Below are 9,149 nucleotides of genomic sequence, written 5' to 3' on the forward strand. Positions count from 1 at the left end.
GAGTGGGGAACCAGGCTAGCACTGCGAGGCTCAACCTGGAACCTCCAGAGCTCCTCTGCGCTCTGGCGTTGAGGCTTACAGGGCGACACGAGTTGTGGCGAAGGGAGAAAGAGTGCTCAAACTCCTCCGATTTCCCAGGAACAAGTTTATTCCAACAGGTGCGGGGCTGGGATCACAGGGGAGAGGTCTGAGCCGAGACCCTGGGCACCCCCATGCGCCAGGTTTTAAGGACCGTGGGCGGCTCGTATGGTGACCAATGGGACAACAGCCACGGAGGGGTTAAGGGTGGGGATTACAATATGCAGGACCAATGGTAGGGACCCGGGGGGGGGGAAAGCAACTGTACAATCAATAGGGCGTCGAGGAAGGGATGATAGGCAGGGAAAGAACTGGAACAAAAGGTGGGGGTTCACATAGATTGACAGGGCTTAGGGGCAGGATTAGGGTGATGGATGGGGAACAATCTGGAAAAATGGGAAGGGTTTACCATGATGGGCACCTGGGGACAAACCATTCTTTATGACCGGGGAGCAACTGGGGTAAACTACCTCTGAACTTAATAAAACCAAGCAATATGGGCGGCAACATTGGTCATTTTGTTTTATTTGAAGCTTACCCTTAATGTGCTCTTCCTCCTCTGTCAAGACAGAGAGAAGAAATTTAGTCCTGAAGCAATGTCTCTTTTTTTATGGATTTTCTCCTATGGTTCTCCTGTGTCTAAGAGATGAAAGTGAGAAAACAACTTGTTCCAACTTAAGCACAAATGTCATGCCAGAGTCAGAGACATTGCAGCAGCTTATACTTAAGTCATATCTACCCAGTGCAAGAATCTTCCCCTCAAAATCTTTAGAAAATATAATGACTAGAACAATATTACCTTGACAAATCCAATCTTTTATTTATTCCTTTATCTGTGTTCTCATTCTTATATTAGCCTGTGTTTAACTTCTAGCTCTAAATTTGTAATTTATTTATGCATTCTGAGAAAAAAATTGATTTAATTCTAAAATTGGCTCATTGACAATACTAAGCATATTATTTTTATTATTATTCATGGGGGATTAGAGAGCCAGATAACATAAAATTTTAACATTTCTGTTATTTACAGTGTGTATAAAAAGAAATCCTCACCCTTTATTACATCTGTTATTTTCATTAACTTTTCCTGCGTTTGGTTCTTTATAAAAATAATATTCATCACCAAAAAAAAAAATCTTAAGCAAAAACTAAGGACCTGTATGTAAAGAGCTGTGAAAGTTTGAGATGACAGATCATAAATTACTTCTTAAAATAAAATAGAAACCATATGTGCCAATATTTTTAATGCCCTCATACAATAATCTGCAAACATCTATTTTTTCTCCTTAAACAAACCAAGCACACCAAAAGAGAACCCCACAATATTATATTCATGCTGTGAAATATACTCAGCATAACTAGGTAGAGCCACTACAGAATTTTACTAATGGCTGAGATCTCAAAAAAATCACAGTTGCAACTGACACTAATTGGAGACCTTACAGGCAGCCTGAACAAAGGGACCCTGGCTTAGTCAAACATAGCTACTAATCCTTAACCCTGGAGGAAATCTCTCTGGGTCAGTGTTGCTATATATCATTTGAACTGCATGGGCAGGCTTGTTTCACAAGGCATGGTCAGTGCCTGCTTTACATCTGTGCTTTCAGTACGTTTCTGTCTTTCCCTTGCTTGTTAAAGAGCATCTGTTTACTGCACTGAAAACGTAGGTGTGCCCTAATCACTTAAATTGTGCAGAAAGAGGAAGAGAATGGGAATTTTGATAGCACAGCATTTGGAAACATATAATACTATACATACTCTAAAAGGCAAGTAATTACTTTGCAATAAATTAAAAAACAAACACTTGATTTGTATGGTGTAATATATCATAGATAACAGAGAGCCATAGGACAAAAACTTCATTGGTTGATTGTGTGAACTTCAGTCAAGTTACTGAAGTCTGATTCAGCCAAATGATCTGAAAACCCCTGTTATCCTTTATTTCCTTAACTGGAATTTAGGACCAAACAGATCAACCACAAGGATGCAAATTATATTCTCTTTCAAACTCTAGGATCTCACCCACAAGTGATTGCACAATTCTATCAGTAAAATGTTTTAATCTAATTCAAAGCATCTTTGTGGATGTTTTTCCCCATCTGTTTCTAAATCCAGGTAAAGAGAGCAATCTTAAGAAGCATTATCCCCACATTAAACAGCACACTAAATTAAATCAGTTTGAGAGAGCTGGAAGAATCTGGGCTTTGCTAAGTTATAGTGAGATCAGATGTTGTTGGAGATCTATCAGCATAGACTCTGCCAAATTAAGCCCACCTCTGATCAAGAAGAGCTGTAAGGTTTACCTCTCAAGACTCCGTTGAGTCTCATTCACCAGCTAGAGAGGGGATGCTGCTGTGGGCCAGCTCTGTGGGTCAGCACAAAACCCCACATCACCCTGAAATAAGTCCACCATTCCTTATTCTACAGACAAGTCTCATATTTCAAGGTCAACCTAAATTTCTGTGCCCAAGTTTAAAGCAATTGATAAAACATTTACTTAATACAGTGAGAAATGTGCTAATAAGTCCATTCTGCTTCTCATTATCTAAAAATATTTAATGATGGCATCGCAATTATCTTAGATATGCAATGGATTCTACAAGGAATTTTAAATAATTGCTTTTGCAGTTATCCTTTCTCTCCAGCAACCCCTTGTATTAGAATTCATTTAAGCATAATTTCTCTTAAAATATTTACAAAAAAGTAATTTTCTTATGTATACTTATGAAAAGTAAATTTTCTTGATTAGTCAGCTTAAAATTACATTAAACTTCCATAGTTTAGCACATAACATTTAATAACAAAGATGTTGCATCTGAAAATGATGTGTGTTCTTATCCTTCTCAGGTTTTAGGGCAGGATTTCAGTATTCTTGGTTTAGGTTATTTTCTTTTATGTTTTATTTTTATTTTTCTCTTTCTTTTTCGTTTCTCTTTTGGGGGGTTGGGTTGGTTTTGTTTTTTTTATTTTTGGGGGGACTGGGTGCTTCTAGGCTTTTGGGTTCTTTCCCTTTTTTCTTTTTTTTTTTTTTTTTTTTTTTCTTTTTTTTTTTTTTTTGAACAACGCTTGCTCCATCTAGTGGCAGTTTCTCAAGGGAGAGAAAAAACCCACACTCACAAATGCAAATAAAATGCATACAGAAATAAAAATCTCATCTCAAAATCAGGAATGTTTCCACTCAGATAATTTGGCTTGTTTCAGAACTTTTCCCTTTAACAACACATTTACACAGAAAGAAGTAAAAGGCATTGAAAACATCTTATCCTTACCACAAAATAAAAAGATAAACTGTTATGCAGTAAAAATCCACTGTAGATTCTTGTATATCATCAAATACACAAAAGCAAATACTTAGTTTTTTAAATCTACAAAGACTTACTACAGTTATCTTTAATGTGCTGATTAGTATCTTTTAGTAATCAATCCATCAACAAAATGCCTTACCTTGCTGACTATCCATTCTACCTGGTGGTGCATTTATTGGTGCTGTCTATGTAGCTGGGCCTATTACCTGATAGAATTGTTTCAGGAGCACAAGGGAGAGGTTATTCTTAAACTAATTACACTGGCTGCATGGTGAGAAAAACCTCTTCTGGCCCAGCTTTGTCTCACAACAATCTCTTGATAAGCAGCTGCGAGCAGCTGCAAGATCTGTGAATTATTGTCTGATGGCAATAACTGAAGTGCTAATGGCTGGAGATTACTGTTTCAGCAAATCTATTTTTTTTTTTTTAAGTAATTTCCATATTAGTTACAAGATGTATTTTCCCCCATGTGATAAAAACAGTCATTCTTACAAAAATGTAAGGGCTCAGGACACAGTTTAGTTTGGTTTTTTTTAATATTTTCTGTCACAGCATGCTCTGAAGAAACACAAGATTCAGATTAGCCATACTCTTTTGGTCCATATATATCCTCTTATTTCTCTGCTTGAAAACATGAGGAAATACTGAATTCTGAACTTGAAATCAGGCATTCCATGATATATATTTTGGCAAATTGGATTAGTCACTAAATGTGTCCATATCTGCTTTTCCATCTCTAATATGTACTAGTCATTGTAGAAATTAAATTTTGAACAACAATTGAAGCTGATTGATATATCCTGTAGTTCTACTAAAGGAATTTAGGAGGCAAGTTTAACTAACTCAAGGGTTTAAAAAAAGTTGAGAAAGGCTGACTACTTCACGTAAGTTTTTGTTTAAAATGGTTTCAAATAATGCCAGTTTAATTGGACTTGTTCATAAAATAAATGATATGAAGGCCACTCAGTTGAACAAATAGACAATTAAGAAAGGTGGGCATAGAATATCATTAAAACATATTGTTTTATAGGGACATTCATGCCTTTCCCTAACCACTCTGTAGGAAAACAAAATGTGCCTTTCTGTTTTCACACCATGCCACGGGCATCAGTTTAAGGAGACAAGAACTCCAAACATACAGTGCAGTGAATGTCTGACCACTCAGCTCAATTCGGTGAGTGCCATTTTCTCTGCAATTAGAAAACACATACTTAACTGCTGTTTGCCAGGTGCCAGTCCTAACAGTTGTTTGTATAACATTCTGCCCCACTGAATACTGTGACACTTGTTAAAGTGTGTGATTTAAAAGTTTAGCTAACTTTTTAATCCAGCTTTAGTTACTCTTAGCACATTCAGCCAAAACCATTGTGCTTGATTGCCTTGGGGATGTCACACTTATTGTACGTTCACAAAACTACTAGAAATTCAAGCCTCCTGCAATCACTGCAGGCAATAAGAGTTCTTCATTTACCATCTGTAACCACTGCAAATTTGTCTGCAGACCCTCACCCTTTCTGTTTTACTAGTTAACTGAATAATTCAAAACCACAGAGATACAAAGAGAGAAATAACAGTCAGAAATTGTAACCAGCAACCTTCAGGTCTCCAGCTAAAATAAAAAAAAAAAAAAAAATAGTTTGAGGCTTGAGACTGTTTATATTTCTTCTTTTTTGATGGCAGAAAAGAAAGGTTTAAGATTAAAATTGATATTTTAATTCAAAATAATTAAGAAGAAAACAGAAAAGCTGCATATAAAAGGGTCTCTTTACCAATCACAAAATGGTTTGAATTAAGATGCTCCCTTCACCTCATCATGAGAAGATTCAGGATTTTATTTTCCCATGGCTATAAAATGGGAGAATGTCCCAAACAGCCAGATACCATGTGGTCTTTCTCTGCTGGAGCTTGCAAATCTGTTCATTAGTGAAAAAACTGCAAACAGAACATTCTGCCTGTAAATAAAACAGGGAATGGGCACAAGCAAACAAACCCATTTCCTTCCATCACAATCCATACTTTAAGACACAGAAAAAATTTGTGAAGGATAATAAGAGTCGCCTCACAAAAATGTTGCATAATTTGGGATGGTCTTCTAAGATACAGAGTTTTGGATACACATGTGTTCTGATATCAGTAGAAGATACACAGACAACTCTAAGGAAATGGGGACAATGTCCTTCTCAAATGTATATCTGTCATGTCTATTATTACTTCAGTCCCAATATCTATCAAATACACTGGATTATGATAGGAGATGGCACTGTTGGGAGGTGGCAAGGAAGGATTTTTAAATTCCAGATATCTGCAAACTGGCTGCAAAGCATGCCTTTGGCAAACAAGTAGTTTTCCTTTTTAGAATTATTATAAAGATTTTATACCAACAATTAAGGATTCTGTTGCTTTGAAAATCACTTAATGAAAACATTTTTTAATTGTTCAGTGACATGGTATTCAAGGGATTATTTGGGAGCTGCTAGTGACCTCTAGCAGCTAGAGGGAAAAGGATTTAATTGCTGAAATAACTGCATGTTGGTCTATTTTCCTGCCCAACTTCATTTTTAAACAAGAAAGAGGATGTGCTTGTGAACTGTAAATAATTAAAATTGAAGAAATTAATGGGTTAGGGGCATTAGGCTGTACAGGAGCCTGTGCAGGCGCATGCCAAAAAAGGGGATGATGAAACATTTCCACAATTACTGCTCTTGGCTTCTGTTTTAATTTTGGGGGTTTTACTTACCTCCACAGAGCAAGTTTAAAAAAAAATGTCATTTTGCCTAAGATAAATTCAAATCTGCTTTACGTGACATTTGGGTTACAGTGGTTATAAAAACTATTCTCCCAGATGATAATGGAGATAGAAATGCACACTGTCCTCAATTATTATTTTATTTACCTTAGATTCACCCTCCTCCAAATCTTTATGAGTGCATTTTATATGAAGTTAAACAACGCCAAAATGATTCTAATGGTTCACCATTTCTGTGAAGTTCTCTAGCAGCCCAATTAGTCACCACTTACACTGGAATGTTTTGACTGGATTAATTGATTGGTCCAAACTGAAAAGAGCTCAGCCATTATGAGAAGTGAAAGTAGTAGGGATAACTGCAGCCTTGCAAATTGAATAGATGATTACTCATTATGTCTGTAAAGAGAAAAATGTTCTCTTACATTCATCTCAAGGATGAACGTCACATTCCCACACCTAGCCCTAGCTGGCACCAAATTCAATACAATTCTACTTTGCATTGCTTTGTACCAGAGTATTCAAGGGGGTTCTGCATACAAGTGATATATCTGAAGCCACTTTAAAAAAAGGAAAACGTTGCTACTGAGAGAATTAAGGCTATAGTCTGTTCCTATCTCTCAGATGCATCTCCTAGAGCACTTTTTCTTCAGGCAAGAGGGACAACTGTCCTTTAAATTCCCAGTATCTAAAGCTGTGCAGTCTTCCCATTAACTTCCAACCTACACTTCATGGTATTCCCTTACCCACACAAATAAGGGAAGAGTTTATTTATAACCCTACTTACTATGTCTTTTGCTTCAGGATGTACAAATACAATTATTCAATCCTTGACTGAAAAAGTAATTTCTACCTTTCTTTCAGTTACAAAACTTGCAGCTTCTATATCCAGCTGTCTCAAAAATGGCTGTCTTAATTTCACATGTGCATGTCAGCAAATTTCTGCATGCACAAAGGCAGAGACCCCCCTTCTCAATCCACAAAGCAATTTTCAATTACCTTCTCATGGCTTCCAGCTACAGTCTGGGTTTTCTGACTGCACGTAACCCCTGACCTGTTGTGATAAGAATCACTCCTGTCTCAGAAAATGGCAGTCTCTCATTATCACTATATTTTTAAACTTCATTTTAACTCCTCTTCTCCCCTTTGATTCATTTGTGGATATCTTTCCTATTCTCGTGTCATGGGTGAAGGATTTCATTTGTTTGCTTAATAGAGGCTTTTTTGCATTCAGAAATTCACTCTGCATTACCAATTGTCTAGTTCTTTGCACACACACCTTCACAAGTTGAATGCATTCTCCTAAGTTTTAATTTTGAGCGTCTTAAAGCATTAAGAAGTTTGCAATGATTTTTCTGCTACCAAAAAAAAAAAAAAATAATAATACTAAAATATTCTCTAACGTGTCTTCTTTCTCTCTTTTTAGAATTAGATTTGACAGATGGCAGACATAAGCTCCCTGGCTATATTAAAACAAAGCATGTTTCCTGAGTGGCTTCTCCAGCAGCTGAACAGTGCCAGCAGTGGTGCAAGAGAAACTGGAGACCATCCTAAGTCTCTAAGTTGCCCTACACCTGGACAGAATCAGCACAAATAGTACTTTCCTTAACTTGTCAGAAGTAAATCCAAAGTGTTTTTCACATGTGATGCTAGTTGTGTCACAAAACTCATGGATCTGCCAGAAACTATCACTAACAGAGACTCATACCCACACTGAATAAGTTAACATAAAGACTAACATTTAAAGAAACATCTCTCAAACTTTCTCTATTGAACCACTTGGACACTGAGGCTGAATTTTACCTTAATCAAGCTGTTTTCAAACTAAAGGAGAACCATCTTTAACTGGAGATAGGATAGAGGGGGTTGTTTTGTGCTGGTCTTTTTCCCACTCCATGAACCACCATTGCACAACTGCAAAACCCAAAAAATTTACTCGTCAACTTAGTGCAGACACTTTGTTCAGGCCCACCCAGACAGACAGACACACAAACACTCACTCATTTAGTGTATTTTGTTTTAACCCACACCAAAGGATCTGTTAACAATGAACTCCCCCTCAGAGGTGGGTCACAACCCTTTCCCTTGGGTCTTTTGTATATATTAACTGATCTGAGCACAAAAAAAAAGGCCAGTGAACAAAATATTTAGATTTCAGAATGATGTTCTAAGTTTCATACAAGATGCATAAAAATATACAACCTCTTGCTTGTGAGATGACATATTTTGTTATCATGCATTAAACAAGAGAAAAGAAAGGAAAAAGCTGTAAAATTTTTAAATGGCAGAAGGTTAACAGTGTGTTGTCCTCCCAGTTTATATGAGGTCCCATGTTTTGAGGGGTCTGGAAACCCATGAGATTTGGATTAATCTCAAAAAGATGCCATGAGGAACTCCAGGGACAGCCTTACTCATGTTAGGTGAAAGTTAAATACAGTGTCAGCCTATATGGAGTAACACTGTGATAATGCACATTATGCTGCTATATTGAAATCAATGGCTCACAAAGTCATTTAAAAGAAATACTTTTAAAACATCACCTGTAGTTATCTGTTGAATGCTAATGACTCAGCAAGTTGCAAAGGCCAAGAATTTAAGTGTTAATGAAATGGATGAAAAGGGATGATAGATTAATTTGAACATCACAAATAACCAGTGCAACAAATGTAGGCCTTTTGCCAAGCAATAGTTTGCACTAACAAGGATTAGTAAACTTTGAGGGTTTCTTATTAAATTATACAAGTAACAGTGGGTAAAGTTACAACCACCCAACAAGGGATGTTTCATAGTGTGAGAATTTCACCACAGACCATGTAATGTACCACTTCCCTGATGAATGACAGAGTTAAAGAGGCTACAACACAAAAAAAAATGTATTTTACAGAGGAAAACGAACATAATATATTTACTTTGCACAAACCAATTTTTCCACATGTTATTAAGTTCCCAGTTCACATCTCTCAGTCCAACAAACATGCCTGCCTGTTGGTGGTCAAGCCAAAGTTGCTTTTCTTTCTTGATTG

Source organism: Poecile atricapillus, chromosome Z, assembly GCF_030490865.1.
Source record: "Poecile atricapillus isolate bPoeAtr1 chromosome Z, bPoeAtr1.hap1, whole genome shotgun sequence".
NCBI lineage: Eukaryota > Metazoa > Chordata > Aves > Passeriformes > Paridae > Poecile > Poecile atricapillus.